Source organism: Mercenaria mercenaria, chromosome 2 (genome assembly GCF_021730395.1).
Source record: "Mercenaria mercenaria strain notata chromosome 2, MADL_Memer_1, whole genome shotgun sequence".
In the NCBI taxonomy this organism is placed as follows: domain Eukaryota; kingdom Metazoa; phylum Mollusca; class Bivalvia; order Venerida; family Veneridae; genus Mercenaria; species Mercenaria mercenaria.
The window spans coordinates 35,828,375-35,844,404 of record NC_069362.1 but is presented as its reverse complement, the minus strand read 5'-3'; the positions used below and the strand labels follow the sequence as shown (position 1 = coordinate 35,844,404).

The 16,030-nt window shown below is 34.9% G+C and overlaps 1 long non-coding RNA gene across 2 annotated transcripts; it reads right to left on the bottom strand.

Moving 5' to 3' along the window:
* Positions 1-2,989: 2,989 nt before the first annotated feature.
* On the bottom strand, positions 2,990-11,882 carry LOC123563711 (uncharacterized). 2 transcript variants are annotated; one of them, XR_008369450.1, is made up of 4 exons: positions 11,862-11,882; positions 8,512-8,622; positions 7,866-7,924; positions 2,990-6,811 (listed from the first exon to the last, which is right to left on the bottom strand). It is a non-coding gene; the product is annotated as an uncharacterized LOC123563711 (long non-coding RNA). The 2 variants fall into 2 exon arrangements; XR_008369449.1 differs by lacking the exon at positions 11,862-11,882 and adding an exon at positions 10,910-10,919.
* Between the last annotated feature and the right edge of the window lie 4,148 nt (positions 11,883-16,030).

Sequence of the window (16,030 nt, the reverse complement as noted above, 5' to 3'; positions counted from 1 at the left end):
AGTCTCAGAATGAGAGAAAAATTCTAAGTGTTTTCCACTGATTTACACTCATAAAAATGGCTAAGTCCAATTTTCCACTGATTTCCACTACAGTTCTGTGGCATTTGGTGGAACTTATGTTGTCATTTGGTGGCAAACAGTGGCAGTGTTAAGAAAAGGCAACAATTTTCCATCAAATGCCAGTATTGTCTGTCATATTTTCCATCAGATGCCACTGAATGCCATACAATGCCATGAAAAATAATGGAAAATGATGGCAATTGGTGGCATATTTACAGAAGGGAATTACTCGCTTACGAAACCCTGTCATGTTTCCTTACACCCTGCATGACAAGGAACTGAAATCTATACCGATACCGCTAAATACTTAGGTGTTACACTAACTAAAGACTTAAACTGGTCTGAACATATTAATACTATTTCCTCTAAAGCAAACAACTCTCTTAAATTCATCAAAAGAAATGTTCAGACAACAAACAAAAAGGTCAAAGAGAAAGCCTGTAACACCTATGTCCGTCAAAAACTCGAGTATTGCTCATCCATCTGGCACCCCTGGTAAAAGTCCCTCTCATACAAAGTCGAAAAAGTGCAAAGATCAGCTGCACGGTTTATCTTTAACGACTATAATTATACAAGCAGTGTAACCCAGATGATTAACACCCTAAACTGGCAAACTTTAGAACAACGGCGCATACAATCTTCTCTAATCTATTTTTACAAAATCCGAACGAATCATGTATGCGTCGACCATAACCATCTAACTCCGACCAGAAACCTTAACTACCTAATTCCACAGTCCCGTACTCAATACCACATGAACTCATTCTTCCCCCGTACAATCAGACTATGGAATGGCCTTCCTCACTATGTACAGTCCAGCCCCAGCCTCAACATATTTGCTGAGCGGCTGGCTACTGTACATCTGCAGTAACTTCCTTCACTATGTTTTAACTTAGCACCTGTAGTAATTTTTATTCTTTGCACCTAATGAGTTTTCTCATTTTTAACACTGCCCAGACAAGCACCTTCCAGTCATAATCGCTAATGATTGTTGGAAGTATCATGTAGATGTAGATGATTAATCTTATGGTTGAGAATGATCACAATATTTGTGATTTGTTAGAGATCAGCCTTGCAGGCATCAGTACACTAAATAGCCAGCTTTCCTTAACTATCTATGGTTTGCATGTATATGTACAACAGTCTGAATCCATACAGTAAGTGTGGAGAGACAGAATCTGAGTGAGACACCACTGCTCCTTGCAAACAGAACCAGTCTTTAAAGTGTACAGTTTAGAAATGAAATATTTTTTTCGGTGTTCATGCAAAATGAACGACAGAATAGGATTGGCAAATCAATGAATCGTGTTTGCGATTCATGTTTAATTTGCCGATTCTATTCTGTTGTTCATTTCACATGAACACTGAAAAAAAGTTTCATTTCTTATATTTACATTATATTTCCTTTCCATTTGTAAACAATATTATAATATAAATTTCACAAATTTTGTTGCATTTAATATTAAAATCAGCTTCCCGGCCATTCTGTTCACCAGATAGAACAGCTGCGACGTCATTTAAGGAATGTTCTCCCTGACTATACGCGGACATCGTCAAAACAGCGGCCCATTATCTCCATGCAGCATTGACGTAACTTTTGTGCCTTTCCTTTTGCTGTTCATAGGAAATGAACGTCATAATTTTAAATGGAAAAGAATTGGGCGAATGTAAATATTATAAAATACCATCATATGTAAAATACCAACATATATGTAAAGCCCTCTTTCCTGGGAAAAACAAGTTCTGGGCTCTTAATCAGGTCTATGAGAAGATCCTTTGGAAGTATTTAAATTATAACAGTCAGTTTGATTTATTTACTGCAACCAAGCAAACTAGAGCTATCACTAAAGGTGATTAACACTCCAAGACAAGTAAAATGTTGTAATCATGACCTTTGGCTTCCAAATATGACCTTGACCTTGAACCTAATGACCTGGGCTATGCACTTCACATATCTTGATAAGGTTAACAATTGATGCTACTTTTATTAAAATCCTTCCAGTGGTTAAAAAGATATGGAGCAGATACAAATTTGAGCTATTTGATCACTGACCGCTAAGCGTGACCTTGGCCTTGAACCTAGTGACCTGTGTTATGTGCTCTGCATGTTGTCTTGATGAGATAAATATTTGATGCTAGTTATATGAAAATCTACAAAATAGTTTAGAATATGTGGAGCAGACACAAAATTGAGCAATCTGATCTTTGACTTTAAAGTGACCTTGACCTTGGACCAAGTGACCTGGGATGTGTGCTTTGCACAGATGGACAAACCAACAGATGGACAAGCATGACTCCAATACAGCCCCCATATCCTTTGTATCTAGGGGTATTATAATAAAAGATTCAGAGGTGTACTCCGCCTGAACATTTTTGAATTTTATATGCTCCCTGTTTGGCTTTGGTTGTGTTGTAGCTAGCTTCTAGGGAATTGGACAATGTGTAGGATCTTTCTGGAAGTGCCTACTGGGGGCTTTGCAAATGGTGATAATTGCCAAACCTAATGCCTGCTCATAGAATGTCAAGTTTTGGGAGGTACCTTAAATCCCAGTTTTGTTGGAGAGACATATATTTAACCATTACCATGGTTGTTATACACAAGCTATTGATATCAGGATATGACAAACTGTACAATTTGCACAAAATAATTATCAATCCCTACATAGGGTTTTCGTTATTCCACTTTTGCTTCAGAAAAATTCTCACCTGTCAATGTTAAACCCTGATTTTGTCCATGAATCTTGAACAGAAATATATTTCTTAAAGATGCCACTGGTAAGATGTTCCTCTTATAATCTTATGATTTAGACATTTCTTTAGTATAAGCAACCTTATTTTGCAGGGAAAATTGCAAATTTATGTAAATTCTAAATAGAATTTCCTCAAGTCATCAACAGATACACACAATCTCCAAGATACAAGAACTAAATTCAAGAATTATCTACTGATTTTATTTCTGTACAAATACTAGTAATATATAGATCATAATGTTTTAGCTAAGAATCATAAAGCAGTGTTTTATATGCAGATATAATTAGCAATACATGTATATAAATTATAATCGGATTAATATTTGTGCAGATGCATTGTGCATAAATTTTTCATACCTTGATTTCTAACGAAAAAATTAAAATGAAATATTTATAAAGCTTTACATCACTTTTCGTTTGAAAAAGAGATCAACTGGCAAGAAGGCCTTGGACTGTTATTTCATTAATGTACTTGCCAGAAATTTGTGCTAGGTATCAAAAAGCATTTTAAATACTGTCATATTGAGAAAATCATTAAGAAATAACAACATAAACAGTAAAACATTAGATTAACATCAATATATGAAGTTCTAACAGTTGTAAAAATTAGGTTAAGAAAGGCAAAAAAAAGAAATGTTTTGATATGAAGTAGTTGTTAAAGCGCTGTGTAAAACTAGTAAAATCATATACAATATCACTTTATATGTAAATCTTAGACTGTAAAGATAATGATTGTATTTTTGGAGTCACTAGCTTCAAAGGTCCAAACGAAAATCTGTAGAAAAAATGTTCTAACTCCCATATCTCAAGCAATAAAGGGAAATATCAATGTCTAAAATCACAGATGTGCATTTTTTTACCCAGTATTTTCACAATATAAACATAAATATGTGCATTTGCTATTTTCTGTTTAAATGTTTCGTTTAATCATAAAGAAAATACATGTAATAAAACAATGTCCTTAAAATGATAAAAAAAGGCTATCCACCAGGCTGTGTAAAATATGTTTAAGGCGTTTGCAAGTTTCAAACATGGATCCAAAATATAGTAACTTGCCTTGTTAGGGACTTTTCTTCCATTGAGCAAAACAACTGTTCGATGAGCACATATCAGAATGAAATGAGGCAAAAAGAAAGTAGGCAAAGTCCAAATCCCTATCTGTTACTATTTGTGATATACCCAATTTTTATGATACGATTTTTTTCAATTTTTTAACCATATCTGCTGTGCAGTAGTACAACATGATACATGTCAACACACTACATGATTTAAGTGGTTCTTGGTATAATGATTGACCATCTTAAGGTATTTCTACAACAGAGTATTCTCTCAAATCAAGTCTCGAAGATTTTCCGCAATTACATTTAAAATAGATTTCAACAATAATGACAATTATCAGGAACCAGGTCCATGTATTAAAATATTCTAACATAAAACTGCTGTTCTGGTCATTTTTAGGGGTGCTTTAATGGAAGGGAAAGTAAACATGTGTTAACAGAGAGATTGTGCCCTCACATGCTGTTAAAACACCTTTTACATATGAGCATGTTCAGTGGCAAAACATAAATGTAGTACAGCCCTAAAATGGATAATTCAAAAGGAAATGTAGTCAACATGATAAAAGAGTGCATTTCAAAGAAATTTAATGATGCTGAGGGACAATATATTCATTTATTTCTTTTAACACCTTTTATATCAGAATAGCATTAACAAAATTAATGCTAATTTCAAGTCATAACATCTTCAGAGTCCCTCTAGGTACTTTGGTACCCTCACCCATCCCTCGGAATACTGCAGACGTTGTAACATGAAACAACATGTGTTATCACTGAAAGATGAAAATACTTGAAAAAGAGCCATTACCATTTAAAATGACATCTAAATAATTCCTTAACCAGGAAAAAAGTAACTTTTCCCATAACATCAGCTATTATTTAATGCTGTTTGCATAAACATATGACATGCATAACAAGGAAGTAACAATTTGTAACATGCACACAATGATTTTGTTCTTTTGTTATCACTAAAGTAAAACACACTTGATAAAAATAATATAAGATAATGAGCTCAGATCAATTCTGGGAATTCACCATTTTATTTCTGACTGGTGATGACAGCAGGTTAGGGTATACTGTATACTTGTTGGTATTTGTCCCAATGCTCAAGTTGATGCTCTTTCAATTGAGTTATACTGCAATTATTCTATATTATTCAGTGGAAAAATATTTTTCACTGGTTAAACAAGTATTAGCAGAAATTGAAACACAGAAAAATAAAATCAAGTAGTCATTATCCACATAAAAGATTAAGAATTCAAAAACATGTATTGATAATGTAGCAAGCACCTTGCATCTCCTGCCTTATAAAATGGTATGTCCCAAATATATCACAGTACACAAGTGTCACAAATACCTGGGGTAGATTGCAGTAGTTGCAAACAATATGAAAATAGAACAGTAACTTTCAACTATTTAATCAATCTGAAATACAACGTATTTTCTATCTAAACACCTCCGAGAATGATGACAGGAAACACCAGCTGAGCATCTGTACATACCGGTACCTGCCACTCTCTAGGGTACTCACTCTGATAGTATTTATTGCCATTATTTTCAGTGGTGTATGAATATATCATTCATAAAACACAGACTTCAGAAAAAATGTTTAAGGTTCATCATGAATTTGTCCCATTTGAATTCTACAGCCTTTTTTATTTCTATAATGGTAAAGTTCAATATGTTGTCAAAGTTGACACTGTACAGATTTTCATACTGTATACTTGTTGGTAGTGGTTTTATTTTCACTATCACTCCTGAATAATACCACTCAGCATTATGTCCTTAAACAGAAGAAACTTGTGTTTAGTGAATGCTTTACACCATCAATACGGTTGCTAACCATGAAACAGAAAAATAAAACTTTTGTAAAAGTTACCTAATCTACAGTAGATAGTAACAAAATAATTTTATGTCAACAATATATTAGAAACAGAAAGTTGTTTGTGACAGCTGTCATGGAAATAATGAGAAATAATCAACAGAAGTAGTTTGTTCTCTTGTTTAACAATTATCAGATAAAAACACGTTGGATAAAATATCAATAATGGTTAAATAATTGTTAAAAAGTACACCATACATACTGTTATTTCTACTAATGTATACATGTATATTTACAACATATTGATAAAACTTTGTCACATACATGTAGTTGGTGACATCAATAATTCACACATCAGTAAAGTTGCTTTTTTGAATATTCTCTTTTCTTAATATAAAAAAAACATATGAAAAGGTTTAGTTCTTTAGAACATAACAAAATCCTGACAAAGTTTGTATCCTATTCAACAAGTTGTTCATTTCTTTATCTGAAGGTCATAAAATGGTATAAAACTTGAGACTGCTTCTAAAACTTGAGACTGCTTCTAGAAAAAGCACATGGCTTCCCATACTGCTTTGTTTAAAAATGGCAGAGTAAAAGTTTTAATGAATATGCAGAGCAAAGATATCCAGAGAGGTAAAACAGCACTGTTTGCAATACAAGCTGATTGTGCTGCAGAAGTGTCTCTTGTGTCAAAAAGTTTTATACAAATTTAACATTTATGCGGCCAAAACTCCATCAAAAAATCAATAAAAAAGAAAATGTGGAAGATACGCAAAACTAGCCCTAAAACTAAACCTTCCTATAAAGATTTGCTGAAATCTCACCAGTAGTCTCAGAGGAGTCTAAATGAACTTTTGTGACATACGGACAGACAGACAGACAGACAAAGTCAATACACCCTACCATAGTATGGGGAGACAATGAAATATAAAACAATAAAAATCAGATAACAACACAAATAAAAAAATCATTTAAGAACTGTCCATTCAAGTAAGTCTTTGAAGATGTTTAGTTTCAAAGCAAGTGTATTTTTTATTTTTGTCATACGATATACACATTGTCTACAGGAGACAGGTAATCTGTCTCTTCAGGTTCTTCGGTCTCTCAAACACAAGGTAATCCTGAAATGAGAGAAACTACATGCTAAAACCCTTCTCTAGAAAAAATGTTAACATAAACAGCATAACACAGCATCTGAATCACTAATAACAAATATAATAACCGATGCACTTGTAATGTCTAATGAACTTGCACCTAACCTATTGTTTGTTCATTTGTTTTTCAACAGTTTATCAGTTATGTAATGCCCCCCCCCCCCCCCACCCTCCGGTTAACCTAACCAGTGTTTCTGGATTCTGTACCAGTACAAACCTGTTCTCCGCAAGTAACTGCCAATTTCCCCACATAAATCAGAGGTGGAGGACGAATGATATCGGACACACTGTCTTTTATCAAATCTTCACGGAGAACATACGCCTCGCCCAGGACTAGAACTCACGACCCCTTGTTCTGTAGATCTGCTCTCTCCCTGATCTATTTCATTACAACATTTACATCAGTAAAACTGCTGTGCCTCCTGATTCAGTTAACTGTTGTAAAGTTAAGATATTTCTATAAAACCAGTGACTGCTTCGTAAACTAAATTCTAGCACAAAGGCAAAACTCTAGACTTGTGTAACTTCACGGACATGCCAACTATTAATGGATAATGATGATATGGGTGAAGCTTGCAACAGATTCCTTGAGGTTCCAGGTTCAATCCCAGAAATGCAGTTAAAAGATGAATTTGTGAACCTCTAAGTTAAGCTGAAATCATGCTCATTTTAAAATTTTAGATGTGTTTACAACCCTTTTTTGCTATTTTTTGCACAATCAACCATACTGCTTGTACTTGTGAGAAAATTTTCAGGGCATATACAAGCCTGATTATTGCTAAATTTTGTCATCTAAATTATCAATACTGACCATTATGGATGATTATTCAATCTATAAAGAAAGTTTGTTGCATTCAATAGAGGGTGAAGGGAGGAGGATAGCTAGTTTTGGCTACAGTCACATGTACACCTCTTACCTAGGTCTGCATGATCCTTATTGAAACAGGGTCATAGTAGATGTCACTACACGTTTCTTCAAAATGAAGGTAAAATACAATTTAAAGTGAAAGCCTGTACATACCACAAGGAAGAGAGAACCCATCAGCAGAGCCTTAAAATCTACTGTCATATCTGCTGGGACTGAAAATAATAATATTTACATGTATTTCTTTATTTCTACATCTGTTTTATATGGTTTATCATATTTTTATTACAACAAAACAGGTTGGTCATACTCAAAAGAATGACAAGGTAAAAACATAAAAAGTAACATTAATAGAGATCTAGCAACAGAACCAAAGAAGCATCAAAAAGAGATGGCAGATAACTCTTTTTCAATACCAGTAACCTACGATTTTTATTGCATATTTTTGTCTCTTAGATGATTGCCCTTCAACATCCAAAGTTTGAAGAAATTCTATTATTGCAAAAAATATTGCCTAACTTTTATACAGAGAATTCTAGCGTATGTCCTTAAGAAACAATTATACATTAACCTATCTAGCATTTGTTGATGATGTACCAATACTAACGTGTTCACTGCAAATAACTTATAACTTGCTCACTAGAGTATGAGGCCAATTTAATCCCGTCCACTGTCATAGCAGAGATAATTCGCCTCACCGTTGGAGCAAACACAACACAAATAGACATTAATACTTCCTAACGAGCTCTCTATCTAGGCTCTATCATCATACATATTTAACAACCATCTTTTAAAAAAAGACCTACTCACAAGTCAAGCAGAACTGGTCAAGACGGGGGCAGTATTCGTCACAAAATCCTCCCCACTGCCTAGCAATGTTTCCTACATGTGTTTGTAATGACGGGTCCGTTATCTACAACAATATTCACAAAATGATTTACAACTTTGATAGAAAGAAGTTTGTACAGTTTATGCTTCTCTTTCTGAGGTCATCAGTAACGCATGCTATTAAAGTCATTTCTTCCAAGTTTATAAAAAAAATTATGTAAACTTGATGAAGTTACATAAATAACACAGAACATAGAGAATACCTGTTTCTGTCTGTGTAAGATCGTAACATACATGTACAATCATGTATTTCCCCTGTGTGAACACAATTATACAATTTTTTTGTGAGTGGCACCAGTCACAAGAGAAAATACAAATTATGTTGTTCACCAGTTTTATTATTTCATTTTATAAATAAAACAAAACAAGTTTTCCTTTTAGTTTTTGATGTTCCACAATTTTAACAAAAGTATGCTCATTTTATCCATAAAATGTGAAGTGTTTTTTGTCATGACATCACAATGTTGTGACGTCAAAATATCTATTTTGAAAAATTGTCAAACCAAAAAGTTTTCAGATTTCTTTACAATATTCTATTACAGTTGAGCATATATCTTTATGTTTCTGCAGGTATTTATATACATCTATTCTAACTTGAAGTATATTTTACAATTTGTTTTATATTATTTATAATTCATATTCTTTTGCATTAAAAAGTAGGTCTGTACCAGTGAAAATTAAAAATGTTATTTTCACTTCTTTTAAACAGTGAAAAAAATAACAATTTTATTTTACTGAAAAGCATTAAGCTATAGGAGGCCAGCAATGTTTGACTATTCAACAGCCTTGTCAACTAGATGAAGACAAAAGTCGAAAAAGAGGCATAATCTTGTAAAAATGCAAAACAGAGTTATGGAACCTGCACAGTGCATACCAGATTATGACAGTTGACAAGTGTGCGGAGTTTCAATCCATTCCCATATAGTATTACATGTATTTTATCTTTTTGCTTACAAGAAATACAATGTTTTAGTTACATGTACTTTGATTGCATAATAATATCTATCTTAAACTAGATGAATTTCCTTCATCAGTTTAATCTGCATAATTTTGACAAAGTTAAAAGAACTGTTTATAATGTTGGAACCCTTTTGTTGTCAATATAATTATGATCAATCACTATAAATGTCATATACGGATATATATTGAAATGAAATTATGCAATCAAAAATGAATAAACTAACTTCCGTAATTCTAGTCAACACTGCGTTTTTCTACAAAAGATCAATACTTTATTTAGTAAACACTCAGGAAAGTCATGTGAATTTAATCAGTCTTTATCTGTATATACTATTGATTCAGTTCACAGAACAGGTACAGATCAATACAAGAATTTTTTGCAAGTCTTCTTTAACCAATAAATTACAATACACTTAACACCAACTACCAGAGGATGTCAATCCCTTGATGATATATAGATCTCTTTATTATACTTGATAGAAAAGAAAACAAATAAAAATAGGTATGTCCATTACAAATGTGAGGTACTTTGTTAACTTACAGGCTGCCTACCTAGAGTGCTTCAAAAATAATTAAGTGCACATATAAATAAACATGAAAAGGTCAGCAAGTTAAAGCCCTGCTCTGTTGTTATTCAATTCTGTTGTTTGTTTGCAACCGATGATTACAATAGGTAACAGCTAACAGCCATGGGCTACAATTTACCACCAAAGCCACAGGTATTTTATATAGAATTTTATATAAAATAGACTGTTTTGACAGGCATCACTGTTCATAGTCAGGATTTTCATACTTTTTCAGTGACAATTTAAGGTTAAAATGTAGCAATGGAGCAGGTCTTTAAAGTCTTTATAAATATTTGATTGCACAATGATACCATGGTATTCTCAGATAACTTCAACAGCATTATAATAGTACATGTACTTTGTAGAATATGTCAAACAATATCATAAATCATAATTGAGCCGCACCATAAGAAAACCAATATAGTGTGTTTGTGACTAGCATGGATCCAGACCAGCCTGCGCATATGCACAGTCTGGTCAGGATCCATGCTGTTCACTTTCGAAGCCTATTTCAGTTAGAGAAATTGTTTGTGAACAGCATGGATCCTGACCAGACTGTGTGGATGCTATGTTGGTTTTCTCATGGTGAAGCTCATTAATGTAAAATTTAGTGACAAGCTATAAATATACAAGATAAATATTTAATATAAATATATAATTACAGGGAAAATGACAACATCCTAGCAGCACAATGCCTGGAATCAGCTGTTAGGGAAGTTGACATCATCTGAACAGAACATTGACTGGCACAGACAGAAAGGTCCCCGACTATAACTGTTTACTTACAGGGAAGTTGACATCATCTGGCAAACCAATGCCTGGCATGGACAGCAAAGTCCCAGACTATAACTGTTTACTTACAGGGAAGATGACATCATCTGGACGGCACATTGCCTGGAACAGACAGAAAGGTCCCCGACTTACTTACAGAGAACTTGACATTACCTGGACAGCACATGTACAATGCCTGGCATGGACAGCAAGGTCCCAGACTATAACTGTTTACTTACAGGAAAGTTGACATCATCTGGCAAACCAATGCCTGGCATGGACAGGAAGATCCCACACTATAACTGTTTACTTACATCTGGACAGCCCATTGTCTGGCACAGACAGAAAGGTCCCATTCTATAACTGTTTACTTACAGAGAACTTGACATTACCTGGACAGCACAATGCCTGGCATGGACAGCAAGGTCCCAGACTATAACTGTTTACTTACAGGGAGGTTGACATCATCTGGCAAACCAATGCCTGGCATGGACAGCAAAGTCCCACACTATAACTGTTTACTTACATCTGGACAGCACATTGCCTGGCACAGACAGAAAGGTCCCATTCTATAACTGTTTACTTACAGAGAACTTGACATCATCTGGACAGCACAATGCCTGGCATGGACAGCAAGGTCCCAGACTATGACTGTTTACTTACAGGGAACTTGACATCATCTGGACAGCACAATGCCTGGCATGGACAGCAAGGTCCCAGACTATAACTGTTTACTTACAGGGAAGTTGACATCATCTGGACAGCACACTGCCTGGCATGGACAGCAAGGTCAAAGACTATAACTGTTTACTTACAGGGAAGCTGACATCATCTGGACAGCACACTGCCTGGCATGGACAGCAAGGTCCCAGACTATACCTGTTTACTTACAGGGAAGTTGACATCATCTGGACAGCACACTGCCTGACATGGACAGCAAGGTCCCAGACTATAACTGTTTACTTACAGGGAAGTTGATATCATCCCGACAGCACACCTCCTGACATAGACAGCAAGGTCCCGATATTGTAAACACGTGATTGTCATCAGCATCAAATATTTGACTGTGATGTTTCCATTTTGAATTACTGAAACAAAGACAACTGACATATGAAATAACCGTAAAACCAAACAGTACTAAAGTATTTGATGTTCACAGGATATCATACACAACAAATACTACAATTTGTTAAAATTAATACAGCACCTATGCTACAAACAACAAATGGAGTAACTGTGTTAACTGCTACAAACATCAAATGCAACCACTTTGACCACTGAGTTCTTTGAAAGCAGCTTTTCCTGATGAACTTTGTCCTTGTGCTTTTTGTTTTGGACAGCCACTTCAACAACCCTACTACAGCTGATATATATATATATTACAGACAACCCATCAAGCAAATCTGGTACAGACAGCAAATACAGATTTTTTGCTACTGGTGAGCGCTGCAATAACTTTGTTACAGGCAAGCAATACAACAATATGCTACAAACATCTCTACTTAAACTGCCAATACAATGATTTTGCCACAGACCATCAATACAGATACAAGAAGTTTGCTACAGCAAGCAATATAACTGCTCGCCTACATATAGCTAAATAAACAACTCTATCACAGCCGCATACAAAAAAAACCCCAGCAAGTCTGCAGACAGCCAGTAAAACATGTCTGCTAAAGACAGCCAATATAGATACTCCTACATGTAGGCATTACTCTGCTACTTGTAGGTAATACAAACTACAGCCTGTGGCTTAGGTAAATACCCAGTCTTTACTCTACCAATCACTCTTCCAACAGGAGACTCTATGTTGATAGTCATGCTGCAGCATCCCTCACCACACCAGCAACATCCAGTACAACACTTGCATTCTCGAGAGAATTTCATCACTTCCTGTAGTATACACAAGAAAATTCATTTTAATCCTTACCCTGCTAAATTTCTATTCCATCTTTCAATTTGGACAGTACCTTTAACTGTTAAAAAGGGTGCTTACCAAAATGATACTGACTGAATGGCAAACAGTGCAGACCATTATCAGACTGCACAGATGTGCAGGTTGATCTTGATCTGCACTAGCCGCAAAGGCAGAATCATCTGCCACCAGCAGGCTAACAGTTAATGAGCTTAAGCACTTTCTGTAGGGTAAACACGGCAATTAATTTTATTCAAACTAAACCAGACAGGCTGCTTGCTCGCAATAGCATAATGCATTCACATTCACACACTGGATTGCACACTCATGTTTCATAATCATGGACCCATTGTTTGCTACTGCACTCATTTACCATGTTTCTTTTTGACTCATGTTCTCCGTGACGATTTGATAAAAGATATTGTGTCTGAAATCATTTAAAACCCAAAACAAACAAAGTTATTTTTTTGACTCTGTATTATACCAGGAAAACAAAGAAAGTTTATAATTATTTATTAAACACTCTCATGACTTCCTACTTCTGCTTTTCTGCATAAAAATAAAGAATAAATGAGCCACGTCATCAGAAAACCAACATAGTGGCTTTGCGACCAGCATGGATCCAGACCAGTCTGCGCATCCGTGCAGTTTGGTCAGGATACATGCTGTTCACTTTCAAAGTCTATTGTAATTATAGCAACTGTAACAGTCAAACAGCAAGGATCCTGACCAGACTGTGCAGATGCGCAGGCTGGTCTGGATCCATGCTGGTCGCAAACCCACTATGCTGGTTTTCTCATGGCATGGCTCAGATGAAGCATAATGCCATAACTCCTCTAACTAAGTTATCTAGTAGGTCCACATACATTCAGAGAATTAAAAAGATCCCAACATATATTTAGATAATCCTCAAAAGGGGGTAGCACTTTCTAGGTCACAAATATTCAGACAGCTATTAAGGTCCGCTTACATTCGGAAGACATTTGAAGGGATCGACTACTATCAAGAAGGTCCACACATATTCAAAGCAAATTGATAACCTTGGTTAATAATGCGTCAATATTAAATAGCCCCAGCTGGATATACGCACGTATTGAGTGTACTAGATACTGACATAGGTTTAATAGTGTACATTCAATGTGTGCGTACACTCAATGCGGGAGATTTAATGCCGACCTTAGTAATGCATCAGTTACCTACCTCTGAATTGTTGTCTGTAACATGAAGCTGAAACCCTCGGTTCTGTGGGCAAAAGAAGCGCTCGCAAACACTTGACTCTGTAAGAAAATACAGTTTTAAAATTTAAATACCTGAAGAAACAGTTGTTGACGTCTTTTAACTGTCCTCAGTTGTCTGACTTCTTGTATCTTTATTTATTATAATGATAAAAGTTCACATACTGTACAGAAACATGCTAAATTAATCACCACCTAATACCAGACTTGAGCCAAAGCCTCTTACTGACAAATGTGATGTCAAAAGTTATTAAAGTGGCACTTTGCGCATCTAATACTGCATATAGTGTGTTTTGGGTGAGTGTTCTATAAAAGCAATTTTCGGTTGCTGTGCATTTAGATGTGTTAAATTAACGATAATGCCGCATTAGTATTTGAAGCTGATGCTTTAAAAAAAAGAAATCGGACGGATAAAATAATAGATATTTTTTCAATCTTCCGCGCAATGATCTCCATTACCTGAAAATGGAAATTTCTGAAGTAGAAGGGAAGCAACTCCTGCTTGCAGTTTGACATTTTTTAAAAAGACTGTTCCAGTCAAAATAAGAAAAGTCATATTTGGAAACTTACTATTTTGTACTGGTAACAGGAAGAGTTTGGTATGTTGGGTTAAAAGCTATAATTTCCTCCATCCTTTTAACATGCACATCTATTTAAGCTTGATTTTACTAGAAAAATGCATATAATTAAAGTGGAATTATGTGCATTTTTTCAAGTAAAAATCAAGCTTAAATAGATGTGCATGTAAAAAGGATGGAAGAAATTATAGCTTTTAACCCAACATACCAAACTCTTGCTATTACAAGTACAAAATAATAAATTTCCAAATATGACTTTTCTTATTTTGACTGGGGCAGTATTTTTAAAAAACGTCAAACTGCAAGCAGGAGTTGCTTCCCTTCTACTTCAGAAATTTCCATTTTCAGGCAAGGGAGATAATTGCGCGGAAGATTGAAAACATATCTATTATTTTATCAGTCCGATTTCTTTATTTTTAAAGCATCAACTTCAAATACTAATGCAGCATTATCGTTAATTTAACACATCTAAATGCACAGCAACCGAAAATTTCTTAAAGAACACTCACCCAAAACACACTATATGCAGTATTAGATGCGCATAATGCCACTTAAAGTAGTTCCTTTATTAAAATGAAATAGACATCAAATCTCAATATCAAAATATGTCATAACAGATCAGTTCCCTACGTAATAACCTACCTTCATGTACAAAGAAGATTTGTTGGCCTTGGTTATTCAAGGCCTTATACATATTTCTGGTTTCAAACCCTGTCACCACTGAAATACATAATCAATGTTTCCTTTAACCATTTTAATCTCTTAAATTGAGCATTTCAAGACTTAAAGCAAGTATGCAACAAATCAAAACCAGGCCAAAACCACACTGTATGGTAGGAACAGAAGCTAGGAACCAATCACTTCTGGCATGTTTATGGTTATTATCTTACCAAAGAGCAAGAACCACAAGCAGGTTGCATGGCTGGAACAGAAGCAAGATGATTTAGTCCACTGTTAAAGAGAAAAGTGGCTGATTGTTTGTCAGTATAATCAGCTAAAAACATTTTCCTTAGCCTACATTACCAGACTTAGACAATAACCTCTACTGGAGATATCTAATAAAGGTACTAGCTTCAAGATCATTCCGCAATAACACAAACATTAAAGATCTAGGTGCATATTTCTTAAGAAAGCTTCGAAATTTAATTACCAACAGACTATATGATACGGAAACGCATAAGTTGTTATTACTAATTTTTACATAGAAAATCGAAAACTGTTTAGAACGCTTTACTCCAAGTTATCTGCCTTAATCATAAATATCTATATTTAACACACTAAACGCATACCCAGTAGTCCTCCATAGCCAGTGTCCATAGCGGTATAAGTAAAAACATCAAAAAAGTTTTTATTGCCGCAGCAGCCCTGGTTAGTTTGTTTGTTTGTTTTGGGTTTAACGCCGTTTTTC